General features: G+C 34.9%; 1 protein-coding gene across 3 annotated transcripts in view; it reads right to left on the reverse strand.

Moving 5' to 3' along the window:
* Grik2 (glutamate ionotropic receptor kainate type subunit 2) overlaps window positions 1-17,565 on the reverse strand; it is a 533,349-nt gene that overhangs the window by 172,658 nt on the left and 343,126 nt on the right. The window lies entirely within an intron of this gene.

Here is a 17,565-nt window from a genome sequence, read left to right on the forward strand (position 1 = left end):
AGACACAAGTGCCAGAATTATCACAAAAATAAATTAAATCAATGATTTCTTGAGTAGCTAGGATCACAGGTATGAATCACCAACACCCAACTGGTTTGGCTTTGTTTGATAGGGTAAAGTCCTTACTTCCTCTTTGAATCACTATAGTGAGGTTAACTGGAGTCAAGATACAGTCTATCATTTAGAACACACAATAAATCACAAATGAAGAGAACTAATTAGGAATCAATATCAAGTAATCAAGTGGTGATTGAAAAACACAGAGATCGGGACCTGAAAATCAGATATTTATCAAAGACAATGAAGTTGGGTTGTACGTAACTGACACAATTGAGGGCCTTCTGGATCTTGAATGTTTTATGGTTGTCATCTCACAAACAGCCCTTCCCTGTATGTATGAAGACCTTTTGAGCCCACCATAAAGCATAATGCAGATTGTCTCTGATTTAAAGCTACTACAAATTACCACTTTTAACTATAATGATGCTTAAGCATACACATTTAGTGAGCCACGAGTACCTGTATTTTAAGTTTGTTTTTTTTTAGTGATGCTTATAAGTGGCAGCCAGCCACAGTGCCCAGAAAGCCACAAAATCACAACAGGAAGCAATAAGTTATCTTCAGGAGAGTGTGTTGCTTGTCTATGATGCTTAGACTTCAGGTGTACTATGTGTATTTTAATGTTGGTTCTTTTGACATGGTTTCTATTTAAGACTCTTAAACTTCCTTGGAAGCCCTAACTAGATATTTGCTCATCATGCCAAAGAGCATTAGAATAGAATAAACAGAAGGATCAGGCCAGGAAAGAAATATGAGTGAAGCAATGTCCCAATATGTATGATAGTAAACACCATTTCCAACTCTCATTTCCAGACCAAATTTTACTACACCTACAAATGGCATTGTGATAAATGTGCCATGAATAAATGAATGCAATATATTTGTAATTAAATTCATTTTAAGCTGGGCGCTGGTTGGCTAATGTCTACAGTAGGCTGAGATATGAGGATCAGCAGTTCAAAATCGGCATGGGCAGGAAAGCCCATGAAACTCTTATCCCCAATTAATCCTCAAAATGCTAGAAGTGGAGCTGATGCTCAAGTGGTATAGCACTAGCTTTGAGCTAGTGACAGCACTTAGGCCTGAAGTCTAAGTCCTATACATGGATACCACACACACACACACACACACACACACTCACACACACACACACTCACCTGCATAAGTACAGAAAAACTGTCTTAAGAGTAATGCTACATTTTCTAAACATAAGAAGTGCATCTCTCATATGTAGGTCACAATTACTACTTCATGGGGGAAGGAATCAAGATGAGGGAGGGGTGGGCAAAGGAAATAGGGACAAAAACATGAGAAGGGGTAGCAATGTTTGTTAAGTAATGCACCTTCTATCTGGCCAATATAATGTAACCCTTCTATTAATTACAATAAAAAAGAAAGGAAGAACATAAAAGAAAATAAAAAACAATTACTACTTCATGGGAGAATGACAGAGGTCAGAAAGTGAGCTTCTGAGGATTTCTCAAACACCAAAATACCATATATTGGGACAATGTGTCAGAAATCCTATCAGTAATTTTGCATGTCAATTTGGAAAATGAATTAAACAGAAGGTCACAGAACCTCATGAAGGCTTAGTCCCTTAGCCATGGTTTGAAAGGCATCTTCTTTCCCAATCAAAAGTCCTTGTCCAGAAGTCTGTATTCTGTACCAAATGAAACTATCTGCCTTTAATAATTTTCTTTTTGTATGTTCCTCTAGTTAGATTAGGTAATGCTTGTCTTTCTGTTTCTAGTTTACTTTAATTGAGCCAGTGTGTTCTAGAGTCACCTAGGTTGTGGTCTGCTGCTGGAGAATGCAAGCAGACAAATTTGCATCACCCGGAAAGCAGAATGGACGAATCATTTCAGAAATTATACAGCACAAGATAAAAGAAATGTAGGTCTAGTTGACTGTCTGCATCCATGGAAATATTAGGGTCACTAACTCTAGTAACTATGCCATACTACAGTTCGCCCATTTTCAGGCTACACACACACACACACATTTCTCTAAAGAAACACATTCTCTAACGAGCACATTCTTAAGAAAAGACAAGAGGAGTTTCTACTATCAAGTTATAAACAAAACAGAGAAAATAAAATACACATAAAAATAAAACAATAAAGAATACATGAAAACGGTTATTTTTTAACTCTACACTATTTTGAACCAATGCTATTTTAAAACTTGGCAAAATCTTTTGGAAATTAAATTTGTAAGAAAAAGAAAAATATTTAAACCATTGTGTGGTCTGGAGATAAAGTTGCAGGTTTTTATAAATTTATTTTATAGTATAAAGACTTTTTTTTTGTAAGAAAGTTACAGCTTGAGGTTCCTTACAATTATCTAAGGATAGCTGGGTATGATAGCACATTCCTCTAATTCCAACACTCAGGGAGTCAGGTGCTTCATCACCATATTATTTGAGTTTCTTTTCTGTGGAAGCTATATGTGGTACACAGCCCCGTCTTATTTGCCTCTTGTCTCTAACAAAAAAAAACTAAGCGGTTTCTTCAATCACTAAAGAAATTCTGTGTTCTAGTTCTTCTAAAGTATATAAGTTATGATCATTCTCCTATATGTGGGAGTTAATGATTTATTCTGTCTGACTGATTCAAAAAGGGATATTATATATGGATATATAACTACATTAATGAAAATGTTAATGAATTAAATTATAAAAGGTCATAGTTATCAGGAAAAAAATTAAAAACTAAATACTGGAACCTTCTGTGGCCTAATATAAATAAATGATGTCATGACACATAGGTTGTTTCTGTGCATAGCAAATTCTTTGAAACAAGATTATCTCTATTTTTTTTAGAAGTGAACAATGCATATATAAAGAAACAAAATTTCTGATGGTATATATCCAACATAGAGCAAGAGCATCTGCTTAAATAGACAATAGCAACCAAACTAGAACAGTTCATTAAAATATTTTTCAAGTATAAACAAAACTGGTTTATTTCCAGGTTATAAATGTTTTATTATTTGAAAAGTATTAATGGAGGGGCCAGGAATTTGGCCTAGTGGTAGCGTGCATGCTACCACATGCAGGTTCGATTCCTCAGTCCCAATTACGTAAAAAAAAAAAAAACAGAAGTGGTGCTGTGGCTCAAGTGGTAGAGCTCTGGCCTTGAGAAAGCCCAAGGACAGTGCTCATGCCCTGAACTGAATCCCAGGACTAGAAAAAAAGAAAATTAATGGGGGCCAGGAGTTTGGCGAAGTGGTGGAGTGCTTGCCTAGCATACAGGAAGAGCAGGGTTTGATTCCTTGGTACCATATACATAGAAAAAGCCAGAAAAAGCCTTGAGAAAGCCCAAGGACAATTCTCAGCCTTGAGTTCAAGCTCTAGTACTGGTTTTAAAAAAAGAAGTGATTAATCATGACAGCAAATGCAACCATGATAATTAATGACAAACTTCTGTAGGTGACTAAGTGATTCAATCATCTAGTACCCATTCTTTAAACATAATCTTTTGGGCTAAGTGCCAAGGGTTCATGCCCGCAATCCAAGCTATTAAGGAGAATAGCATCAGACAAGCCTCTGAGGCCTACCTAGGCCAAAAGGTACTCAAGACTTTATATCCAAAATAACTATCTGTGGGGCACAGATAACTTCAAAAAGCCTGAGAAGAGGCATGATTCACCAAGCAAGACTGAGCATGAATTAAACCACGGTGTTAGAAAAACTAATAGTAAAAGACTTTGTTGATCATAAATCTGTTATCTTAGTTAATAATAAAATAGTGTTAAATCATATAAAAATACATGCTGAAAGTTTTAAAGTAGGCAGAGTAAGAAAGAATAAGCTTGCATCTTGTCAAAAGTTTACTTTATAAATAAATGGAAATATAATGAAAATACCTTCAATTCATATATGCTACGTGTCAGGGTGGGTGTTGTGTGATGTGTGTACAGAGTAACAGATGTGGATGTGTTCGAATACTGGGACTTGAACTCTACACTTGGCATTTTTCTGGTACACTACCACTTAGCCACACCTCTAATCCATAGTTTAAAAACAAATTCAGAGTACAATTATCAAATTCAAATAAAATAAATATTGATAAAGAGGAATGAAGTTTGACTTTAATGAATTATTAAATATTAATTGTAGATCTCACAGAGTATTATTTCCATAGAAACACTCATGCTAAGAGCCATATTAAAAAATAAACTACTTAGCTGGGTGCAGTAGCTCACGCCTGTAATCCCAGTTTCTCAGGAGGCTGAAATTTGAGGATCACAGTTCAAAGACAGCCTAGGTCCTAGAGACCCTGGGACTCTTATCTCCAATTTACCATTAGAAAATTGGAAGTGGCACTGTGGCTCAAGGGGTAGAATGGTAGCCTTGAGCTGAAGAGTTCAGGGACAACTCCCAGGCCCAGGGGTAGGGCGGTAGCCTTGAGATAAAGAGCTGAGGGACAGCACTCAGGCCTAGAGTTCAAGCCTTATGATCAACAAAATTAAAAAGAAAAAGAAAAAGAAAAGAAAAGCTACTTTCCTTTCATTAGAACAGAGTATTTTTTAATCATTAAACCATAAACTCCAATTAGTGTATATTCTAGTGAAGTTGTGATAAAAGGATCTTTTAAGCTTTAATCCATCATATCATATTTTAAAGCATTTTTTGTGAATTTTTTTTTCTCTGAATCTTCATGGGAATTTTACCTAAGCAAATCTTTTACAGTACCTACCATTGACAATACCTACCATTATAAACATCTATGAGATTATTTTGTTGATTTTCCAGTAATTCTAAAAATTTGCTCTACAAAGCCAACACTAGAATATAAAAAGGAGCACCAGCACCATATGATATATGATGAAAAATAAGACAAACATAAAGGACCAGGCTCTTCATAAAGGAGAATTCTGTGTTTTATTTCTGTAGCTTCTCTGCTTCTTCAGATCTACTGCGCAGATATCGTAACCAGTTTTCTAAAGAACCCTCTCTCTCCTCTTCAACTTGTTAGCTGGCGTAGGATTCCAGGCCATGGTCAGCCAGATCCAAAAAAAATGAGAAGTGTCCTAATTGAATAATTTCTACTTTTTCCTCCAGAAGATATGTTTTCTTATTTAACTTCAAGGACTTCAGACCAGGTGTTACTTGATTTTAATTTAAAAACTGGATTGTGATGAGAAAAGAAAGTTTCTAGATGTTTATTCTGTTACGTTTTGATTAATATACATGACTGAATTTGTAAATCTCATAATTGGCAAATGATTTTCAAAATAATTTCATAGTTTTTGTGTGAGAGTCCTGGAACTTGAACTCAGTCTAAGCACTGTCATTGAGCTCTTTTTTTTCAAGGTACTTGAGCCACAGTGCAATTTCTGACTTTTTAGTGGTTAATTGGACAGAAGAGTCTCACGGACTTTGCTGCCTGAGTTTACTTCAAACCATGATCCTCAGATCTCAGTCTCCTAAACAATCAGGATTACAGTCTTGAGCCACCAGCACCTGGCTCATAATTACTAATATTAGGAAAGAAAATATATAAATGATAATTGAGTCAATTATGTTTTATATATTTTTAGAAACGAAAGCAGAGGTAAAGATTGTTACATTACACAAAAATTATTTTTGTAAGTCATTGCTTTGCATTATTTTAAAAGGATACTGTTAAATATAATGAAGTGTAATGATAAGTCAATATCACTATTATTTGTAAATATAACTATTCAGTTTTCCAGCATTCAGTTTTATGCAGGGCCTGTAGGGGATTCTAAGCTTATAATTTCAATTCATGTCTTATAATAAATACCACTACTAGCCTAAATAATATTTTGTCCCTTTAAACAGAATCCTCAGTTATTTTTTTTCCAAACCAAATTGAATTTTGTAAATATAGGTAGCAACATTTATATCTCAGAAAGGGAAAGGTGCAAATTTCTAAGGGAATAGTTGACAATTAGGTTGATTTCTAGCATTTTGATTGCATTCAGTGATTCATAGTACTCTAAAAGCAGTAGGAAAATTTCACATAAATTAAGCAATGCAAACCCCAAATAAATTTCTAACACAGTCATAAGAGATGGTTGATAGAATAGTACAGAAAGGTGTAAATAACAACTTGAGCTGTTTATTACTATTCTGTGGACAAGCCACTACTTGTTCATTTCTATTTTTCTGCTTTTGCCACTACAGAAAATATTGTGCCTTTTCTGCTGTATAGACAAGAATATTTCCATTGTCCAAAACTTGGTCTTTCAATTTTCTTTTATTCACAGTGGCTCTTAAAAGTCTGAATTTTGTCATCCCTAATTAGCATTCAGGTCAGAAAACCATGGTGCAGGACAGGTTATCCCAATGGGAAGCCTGAATACCAGGAGGAACACGGAAAAGGACTAGCAGCTGCCATGAGAACAAATTAATGTTTTCAAACATAGGAAATACTAAAGATGACTAATTTGTTAAGAATCAAAAGTACTATGAAGTGAATCCCGATCTGGACTCCTATGTTTTTCTCTTGCCTGGAAAACAAATGCCATTTCCTTATCTCACTATTTTAAAAGGTACGAATCACATCACCTACTAAGATAGAAAAAAAAACAATCTGGAGTGTAGGTTTCAAACACAAATGGAAACATGCAACAGGCAAATAGACCAATATTTTACTTTTGTAATTTTTTTTTTGTTATTGCTGAAGACTGAACTCAGGTTCAGGTCCTACACTGTCTCTGAGCTTTCCCAAGGACAGTATACTGCTACTTAAACCACAGTACCATTTCTGACTTTTTCTGTGTATGTGTACCAAGGAATTGAACCCAGGTTTTCGTGCATGTTAGGCAAGCACTATACCACTAGGCCATGCTCCTGGCACTTTAATAACTTTTTAGTAAACTATACTATCTATTTACTTTTTAAAACAAATTGGAAATATATCATGAAATGACCTATAAAACTTTTTTCAATTTCCAACTTTCTCTTTATTTTCCTCCCTCCTTTCCTTCCTTCCTTCCTTTGTTCCCCTTCCTTCCTTCCTTCTTTCCTTCCTGTCTTACTCCCACCTCTTTCCCTTTCTCCTTCTTTCTCTTTCTTCTTTAATTTTGTAAGTCTGTTATTCAAAAGCACTTTTTGTAGAAAACATCTTGCTTTTACTTTATAACTAGAAAAAATGTACTGAAAGTGGTGAAGTTGGCAAGAATATCTTCCTTTTTGAAAAAAATAATATGTATGCACTTGCAATTACAGTGTATCCTATAGAAATAATGTCTATATTACAGTTGAACTCATATTTCAATGAAACAGCCAAAGATTTTCAAGTTTTGTTGTTTAAAATTTCAGGAAAGGTATTTTGTGATGCCAGAATGACACAAATTAAAAGAAGGAATGAGCATACTAATTATTAAGCACACTTGTATAAAGAAAAATGTACCCTACTGTAGTAAAACCTGGCATGCCTTTAACCTCTTCCACTTGATTGAAATATCAGTTTATGTAGGAGGCCTTGCATGTTACTATCTTTCTGTTGATATTGATATTTTGGCCATTAAATAGTTCATTAGCTTAATTCACAAGAACAAAAATGAGGAAAAAGGTGAAGTTCAAATCAATCAAATGTACCATTTCACTGCTTTTCCAGTAAAAGATTTGATGGGAAAGAAGACTGCCCCTATTAGCTAATCTCCAAACTGAGATTTGTATCCATCTAATTTATTATCCCCTCACATTAATTATTGATATTTGACTGCACAAAATTTATTGCCAGCATCTCCATTCATACATGACTAAATTGAATCCATTGTCTCCTTTCTCAACACACTTTCCACAAACAGTAGTAACAACCCTGCCCTCTAGATCTTTAACTACAGACCTATCTCTCTAATGAACACAGATGCAAAACTTCTCAATAAAATATTAGCCAACAGAATCCAGAAACAAATTTTTAAAGTTATATACTATGATCAAGTAGGCTTCATCCCTCAGATGCAAGGCTGGTTTAACATTCACAAATCAATCAATGTAATACATTACATTAATAGAGCTAAGGATAAGAATCATATGATAATTTCTCTGGACATGGAGAAGGCATTTGACAAAATACAACATCCACTCATACTGAAAGCACTAGAAAAAAATCGGAATAAGAGGTACAATCCTTAAAATAATTAAAGCCATATATGACAAACCTACAGCCAATATTATACTAAACAGTGAAAGACTGAAACCATTTACCTTAAAATCAGGAACTAGACAGGGATGCCCACTCTCTCCACTGCTCTTCAATATAGTGCTGGAACCCTTAGCCAGAGCAATAAGATAAGATAAGGACATCAAAGGGATCCACATAGGGAAAGAAGAAATTAAACTATCCCTGTTCACAGATGACATGATCCTCTACCTGAGTGACCCAATAAACTCGACTCCCAAACTCCTAGAATTAATAAACAGCAAAGTGGCAGAATACAAAATTAACTTTCAGAAGTCAGTAGCCTTTTTGTATACCAACAATACACAAACAGAAGGCCAAATCAAGAAAATGATTCTGTTCACAATAGCCCCCAAAAGAATAAAATAATTAGGAATTAACTTAACCTTTAATGAAAACTATAAAAGCCTAACAAAAGAAATTAAAAAGGACACCAGGAAATGGAAAGACATCCTATGCTCATGGGTAGGGAGAACCAATATATTGAAAATGGCCATACTTTCAAAACTTATATACAAATTCAATGCAATCCCATCAAAATCCCAAAGACATTCTTTACTGAAATAGAAGATACAATCCAATGGTTCATATGGAACAAGAAAAGACCTAGAATAGCCAAAACAATTCTAGGCAAAAAGAGCAATGCAGGTGGTATTAAAATACCAGACTTCAAACTCTACTATAGAGCCATAATAACAAAAGCAGTGTGGTATTGGCACAAACATACACCAGAAGATCAATGGAATACAATAGAAGATAGAGAAATAGAACCACATACCTATAGTCAATTTGTATTTGACAAAGGAGCCAAAGATATACAGTGGAACTAACACAGTGTATTCAATTATTGGTGCAGGAAAAACTGGGCAGCCACATGCAGAAAACTAAAAATTGACCCTGGGCCTTTCACCATGCACAAGCATTAACTCAAAATGAATCAAAGACCTCAATGTCAGACTGGAAACCTTGAAACAACTACACGACAGAGCTGGAGAGACACTGGAACTCATAGGCAAAGGCAAAAAATTCCTCAACAGAATCCCAGAGTCACAACAGATTGGAGAGAGACTCGATAAATGGGACTTCCTAAAAATAAAAAGTTTCTGCACAGATAAAGCAGAGCCACTAAAGTAGAAAGACAACCAACCAACTGGGAAAAGATATTTACCAATAATACATCAGACAAATGCTTAATATCCAGTATCGACTGGGAACTCAAGAAACGAATCCCCCCCCCAAAAAAACCACAATCCAATCACTAAATGGGCAAGGGATCTAAAGAGAGACTTATCAAAAGAAGAGGTTAAAATGGCAGAAAAGCATATGAAAAAATGTTCATCATCCATGGTCATAAAGGAAATGCAAATAAAAGCAACACTAAGATACCACCTTACCCCAACAAGAATGGCCAAGATTTGTGAACTGTGGGGTTGTGGAGAAAAAGAAACCCTACTGCACTGCTGGTGGGATTGTAAGCAAGTTCAGCCACTCTGGAAAGCAGTGTGGAGGTTTCTTAAAGAACTGAAAATTGACTTTCCCTATGATCACACCATACCACTCCTGGGCATCTATCCTGAACATCATAACCCATGATATGATAAGGACACCGGGTCAGCTATGTTCATCTCTGCACTATTCACAATAGCCAGGTGATGGAAACAATTCAGATGCCCTACTGCAGATGAATGGATTCAGATAATGTGATATATATATATATATATATATGTACAATGGAATTCTACATAGCCAACAGACAAGATAAACTAATGGCATTTGCAAGGAAGTGGATGAATCTAGAGAGAATCATGTTCAGTGAGACAAGTCAAGACCAAAGGAACAAAAGGTGCATGGTATCCTTAATATGTGGCTATTAGATCCAAATAGTACAAGAGTGAGGACTCAATATTTACATACACAATGCTATGCACATGGTATTGGAAATATAAACACAACTACATAGACATAAAAACTTATGACTCTATGGACATAATGTTTTAATATATAGATTAATATGTACCTATGACATACAAACCCTCCGCCTAATTTTAATTATGTTCAAAGTCTAAGTGCCAGTGATTGTCTATAGAGGTTCCCTTCTTGAATACTTGTTTGTTAAACACGTCATTTGAAATATGATGAAAAAATCAATATTAATAAATTCTTTAATTAAAAAATATGCATTACCAGACCAGGAGTGTCGCCTAGAGGTAGTATGCTCTCCTAGCATGCACCAAGTCCTGGGTTTGATTCCCCAGAACCACATACTCAGAAAACATCAGAAGTGAGTCTCAAGAAAAAAAAAATTCAATTGTCTCTCTTCTTTCTTCTGTAGAAAACAATATATTGTTCGTATTAAAGTAGTCCTCAACAGAATTATAGTGTGGGCAATAATTTTGACAATAATAAAATCATAATAAATATAATTGCTAGACTGATAAAAATTGCTGAAAATCAAATTGCTTATGGATCTTGATGTTCATAGAAAACTGAAGTAGACAGATGAAATAACTAGAAAAGAGAGTTTGCTTTTGCGAATGCACTTGTTTGTATGTATATGTGTGTATGTGTGCATAGTAAAAATTAAAGAATAAAAATAAAGTTCAGGTGAATATACTATAACCCTTCTATTAATTAAAATAAAAATATATGAAAAAAATAAAGTTCTGGTCAGCTAAAATGCTTTAAAATTAAGATGATTGGGTTTAAGAAATTAATTATAATTATATATCAAAAATCTTGTTTTCTATTTTTCCACCTTTTTACCATCACAAATAGCATTATAGGTGAGAGAATGATAAATAAAATACTTTAGAGATGGGCCAAAAGTTTGGCCTAGTGGTAGAGAGCTTGCCTAGAATGAATGAAGACCCAGGTTCGATTCCTTGGTACCATAAACATAGGGGAAAAAAAAAGCCAGAAGTGGTCCTGTGGCCAAGTGGTAGAGGCCTAGCGTTGAGAATGCCCAAAGAACAGTGCTCAGACCCTGAGTTCAAGCCAGGACTGGCAAAAAAATACTTTAGATGTAAAAATACAGCTGTCAGAGCTGAAATGATGAAAATGAATGTAATCTCAATATACAGTCTTCAGTAGGAGAAAGTAAGGTGAGAAAGGTTTGATTGCCTTAGAACACAAAGATTACAGGAATTGGATACAAGATTATGTTATGCCAAATCCTTCTTACCTTACAGGCTGGAATGTAAAGTATTGCCCATGTGACTCTAGTACATATTCCATACATTATTTGACCCTATTAGTTCCACAATATATGCTTATGCCTGTTTAGATGCATGAAGATCTTTTTCTTTGTGAAGCTGTAGTTGTGTAGGTTTCCAAACCTGAATGCTGTACAACTCTCTAAGAAGAACTACATATGAAATAGGCTTTCTAGGACAATGGATTAAAGAAGAATCAAAGGGAAAAGTGATTGTAATGGCAGATTGGAATCCTTTGTTGGTATTATAGAAGAAGCTGCAAAACCACTCAGGGGAAGACATGGTCACTTCTCTCTTTTGTACTGTGAATCTTTCTGTTGTCCTTGGGAGTTTGCTCCCAGATAAGCCTCTGTATCTGTGAACTGTAACAAAAAAGCTTTACAAGCATAAGCAAGTAAACTGGAGACTCAAATATACAATCTTCCACATAATACCAGGGGATGGGAGGGGTAGGGGGAATAAATAAGGCTTAAGTTGTAGGTTCAGGCACATTTGTTAAATTCATTGAGCAACTGGGAAGAAAAAAACTACCATCTTGAAAGTAAATGCTTTCCTAGAAAAAGTAATGCATAGCTGCAAAGCATTGCTATTTGCATACTAAAGTGCTTCCAGTCAGGAAAGGAAAGAAATGTACAGTTACATTTAAATGCTAGTAATCTTTTGATGGACAAAAATCAATTATTATGCAGAAGAAACACAGTGGGAAGCACTCAACATGTTTAGACGAGACCAAAAAAAATCTATTGAATACCAAGAAATTTGAGGGGAAATAGGCACTCCATAAATGAACTTAAATAAGTATTCAGTCATCCAATCCTCCCTCTAGCTAGTGGATGTATAAAAGACAGAAGAATCATGGATTAAACGAAAGCTTTTAGCACAAGTTATTCTGAAGACTAGGACTTATTTTCATTAGTAGGAATATAATTTAAGCAAAGACATGACAAATAAAATTATTATGCAAGAAAACATGATTCCAATCAGTTTTGTTATATGAAGAATGAAAAACAAATGAAACCATGTTGAACTTCAACTTCAAAGGCCAGAAAAGCAGTATGTGAAAAGAGAAGATATTTGACTGTAGCAGGAAATCTGAACATTTCCAGATTTGTGATATCTTAAAAAATATTGAAGCATTAAAGGAATCTATATATTACAAAGATGGTTAGTGCTTTCTAAAATGAATTTTCTTCATAATATACCTGCATATATTGGGTCTATTGCCAAGATGAATAAAATATTTATATACAACCTCAGTTCTTCATCCAGTTTCTAAAAATAAAAATAATAAGTTCCTATTATATTTTAAACCAACAAGAATCTGAAATTTTGGGGGACAGGAGTTTGGCCTATACTGGTAAAGTGCCTGCCTCGCATGTAGAAAGATCTGGAGTTGATTCCTCGATACCAACATACATAGAAAAAGCAAGAAGTGGTACAGTGGTTCAAGTAGTAGAACTCTAGCATTGAGAAAACCAAAGGACAGTGCTCAAGTCCTGAGTTCAAGCCCCTTGACTGGTAAAAAAAAAATAGTCTGAAATTTTGATGTACAAAAGCTCAAAGTAAACTAATATTAAATTTGGACAATACAGAATCTAGAGGCCTATTATATCCAAGAATAATGGCCTAAGTACTATCCTCTGTAGAGGAAATACTAAGATACTTGGTGACACACTCACAAGACCATCATAGCACTTGCATACATGACATAGGTTCTGATGACAAGTAGTGCTTTTGGTGAGTGATTCTCAATCAAGGTGCTGTTTTCTTAAGAAATGGGTGAAAGGGGAAAAACAAGATGAAGAGATAAAGGACCAAGGGTGAATGGACATAACAGTAATATTCACAATACAATATGTTGAAAATTAACTTTACAACTTGGGTGGGGGGTGAGAAAGACATGGGAAAAACATGGGAAGTGGTTACAAATGTAACTGTAACCTTTCTATTCATCACTTTGACAGAAAAAAGAAAAGAAATGATGTGCCAGATACCTCATTGTACAGGGTGATATTGAGTTACAATGGTGCTATTAGATTTTTCCATTGTAGAGCACTGGAAATTTATTTACAAGATATTAGTAGTTCAATCTGATTAAATATATTCTAAGTGACTCTACTGCTTTTTGGCTGTACTAACTATAAGAAGATACAAAATAGTGCTATCTATAACAAAAATTCAGATGCCAATTTCACATATGCATGGAAAGTGTATACCTACACAGTAGGTATACAATAAATTCCTGCTATTCCCTTTGCAATTAACCACAATTACCTATGTATGAGCTGAACAAAGCAAGGCACCATCCTCAGTCATTATGGATTTCCTTTAATTCTGAAATCTTTCTGGTATAGTTTTGGTTTAAGATCTTTGCATATATGATTGTGTATGACTATCATACTCTTTTTCCTTCTTTTGCTAATTTCTTCCACAATTGAATTTTAATTGCCTATCTATCCACTGGGAGTTCCAATGTGACTTGTCTTTCTATTCTTAATTTTCAGTATAGTTCAGTTTCACTCATAAAGTGAATTATCTCATCATTTTTTCCTTATATTATAATCACAAGCTATTCATACATAATTTTCCACAGGAATCAAGTAAATCTTTTTAAAAATTTCATAAGAACAAAAACTATATCTATTTCATTCATCAAATACAGCTAAATTAGATAGATGATGGTTAAATAAGATAACGAATGGATTAACTTAAATAAATGGGTTTTAATATGCTGGACAGGAATTGTTGCTCCCCAGTAACACCAGTATGAGAGGGACATCCAGGGCCAGCCTGAAGTCCCAAGGAGCTCAGCCCGATGTCAAGTATCGATAACCCAGCCCTCCCCCAATTACCGGGATAAAACATCACTGAGCCAGGAGCTGTGTCAGCCATGAAAGCGCAGCAGATCTCTCTTCTACTGCGTTGGGCACTTAGTTATATACTATGGGGAAAAGAGGAGGTGGGAAAGGGGAAAGGAACCAATAGAAAGAGGCCAAGGTGCTATCACTAAGGGTCAGGGCAAACTTTCAGGTTTTGAAATACTGGGCAGGATGGGTCCAGGAATGCCTGTGGGCTGAGGACCTGCGCTATGGGGTTCAGTTGAGTCATGTACACAGAAATACCTCAAGACAGGTATGCAAGGAATGCCTGGCCAAAGCCCTTTAATGGCCGCTGAGCCAGAATGGTGAACAGGCCCGAGACAGCGATCAGGCCCCAACAAGGAATGGATAAAATTTCACTTTTTTTCAAAGAACATATCATAAAAGTAGGGAATAAGAACCATAAATGAATTGCTCTTTGTGTCCCCTCTACATGACAGTGACTTTGAGAGACATATCATTAATCACAAGATACCTAGGATTTCCTTTGAGATTTTTCTGAAAGAGAAAAACAAAGAAGACTAGCCATAACATTAATCAAGTGATCCAAATCTCTCCATAAATAATAAATGAAATAGTAGTAAAGTATACTGAGCTTCAAGTTCACATAAATCAGGTAAATAGTCGCTCTAAGTTTGATCTCTTAAGTTTTCAGTACCTGATGACCAACATTTTGAGAAATGGAATAAAAAAAAAACACTATAAAGAAAAGAGACTCTTTTTTCTTGTAGACATAATATCTTTTTAGAAACTAACAGTATTTTATTCTTAAATTAAAATAACCTACTTATGGTATCTAATCATGGAGCAAGTTTGATAATTACACTTCATTTAGTTATAATAAGTATTGATTAAAGCACTTCTCATGTGTAGTTGTACGTCAACAGTCTTTGTGGAATTTTAAAAGATGAAGCTATCAAGCCCAAAGCTGAAATACACTGCTTCAAATGGTATAAAGTATGTTTGGAATAGCAGAGGTTTTCCTAAAGCCTTATGGCTGGCTCTAGCATAAATTTAAAATTAAATGTTACTTGATTATAGATAAATATAAAATTCTTCCTCATTAAGAAAATATCTGAATATTTCCCATAAATTTACCTTGAGCAATTAAACAAGACTGAGAAGCTACATCAGTAATATTACACATCTGATTTGTTTTCATTAAGATTGCAATAACTGCTATACTTGAAAAATATTTTAGAGCAGTTATTTAAAGGTAGGTTATTCCCCTCAACTGCTCATTTAATTAAATACCACTTATTAAATTTAATTTGATAAACCTTCATTGAATGTGCTGCTGTGCTCAAGGCTTCTTTCCTGAAACCTTGAGAAACATAAAATATTAAACTTCCAAATATAAGATTAGATTATTGACCTTGTATAACTCAGTTCATATGGAGATAGAGACACACAAAATTGTGTTTTGCAAATTAAAAAGAAATGCTTGGTAAGGGCCATTATGAAAGATTATGGTAGGTGAAATGTATAACCTCCTGCTCGTAAGACACTCTCAACAAAGAGATGGAAGAGTTTTATGGAATGGACAGCACCTAGAATGAGTCTAGAATGATGAATTGCATTTATCCAAAAGAAAATAAAGAACTGAGCGATGACTTTGTAGGCCTAGAATAAAGGATAGATTTAAGAGTACTTGTTTCATGGAGATTACAGAAAGGAATATGGTGGCAGTATTGCTGAGGTTACAGATTCCTTCTGCATAACCTTCCTTACCTCAGCAAGCATTACAGAGGACATGTGGTATTGGGGGAGAGAGAGAGAGAGAGAGAGAGAGAGAGAGAGAGAGAGAGAGAGAGAGAGAGAGAGAGAGAGAGAGAGAGAGAGAGAGAGAGAGAGAGAGAGAGGGAGATTGACACAGAGGTACTCATCAAATTCTATCATTCCAAGGATCTTCAGGGTGTCTGGAAAAATAAGGTACCCAAGAAATAACTGAATAGCAAGATATCTATTCTGACTCACAGATAGTACAAACAAATACTACACTACCATAAATGGAAAGGAACATCTTGCAAAGAGAGAACAGAGTATACACAATGGATGTAAGTTGCAGGCTACCTGGTTTCATACTTCCGTTAAAGCACAGACTGAAAGGCGAAAATAGAATAAACACCAGAATAAGTTAAGATAGTAGAAGGCCTCGCATATTAAGACTGGAATTTTTGAGCTTGAGAAGTTCTCAGAGATTCTCTAAAAAATTATCTAAGTAAACAGGGAAGTAGAATTCCATTTGTAAAATGGAACTCACTGTTAGTGAGGATACAAAGCACTGAGAAGGAGTAAGGATGTAGGCATGGAGAAGAGATGGTTACAGTTACTGCAACAATTCTAGCATGGTAGAATGTGGTCACCCACAAAGGGTGGATAGAACAGGTGTATTACTGTCTTGTGAGCATACTTTGACTAAATCATATGGCTACCTTGTTTCTATGAGAATTGATTTTGAAAAGAGAGATCTAAAAATCACATTTAAAAAGGACTCCAAGTTTAGATACAGATGAAAAAAAGTGAACTGCGGTCTTTTGTAGGGCAGTAATTAAAGGCTTGACTAGTTCCAATGCTCCTTATAATTGCCTTCTTTGCTTCACTGTCAAAAAAGTCTTTAACTCAATCTATATTCTTTGGACATTTCTAGTTCTAACAACCCTTTTGCTAGTGAAAGTATAATATTATTGAGTCCTTTTGGCTTGATTTGTCACTTTAAATCAAACTAAGAAATTATAGAAATGTTGAACATTTCTAAGTGACTTGTTGGATGCTCGTTTGATGACTGAAGTGGTCTAAGAATGAGCATTGATAAACTTCCACAGGTAAAAAGTACTATCTAGATAATTGTATGAGTTCCTTGATTATTCTACAACTAAAATTCCCCTTGGCAAGCAAAATAAGTGACCATTATTTTGCAGTCTAATTAAAGTATATAATTACAACAGCAGTAAAAAAAATCTAGGGTATCAGTAATGATGTGATTATTTTATGTTGGAAGTATTCCTGCCATCTGAAAGCACTTGTTATCTGATTTTTCTAAGGGAGAACAGTGGGGAATAAATTATTCCCCAAACTAAAAACAATGAAACTGAAAGGAGAGATAAAATCAATATTAAAAAACAAATGTTATAACCCCTGAAATACATTTGCAAGGAAGAAATAGAAATAAAGTTCACATCTGTCTTTATTGAACCGTACCTCTATATCTACATGTTTGTGTATATTTCAAATCTTGATGTTGGCATTTCT

The sequence above is a fragment of the Megascapheus bottae genome, chromosome 8 (assembly GCF_031878675.1).
Source record: "Megascapheus bottae isolate mThoBot1 chromosome 8, mThoBot2.hap1, whole genome shotgun sequence".
In the NCBI taxonomy this organism is placed as follows: domain Eukaryota; kingdom Metazoa; phylum Chordata; class Mammalia; order Rodentia; family Geomyidae; genus Megascapheus; species Megascapheus bottae.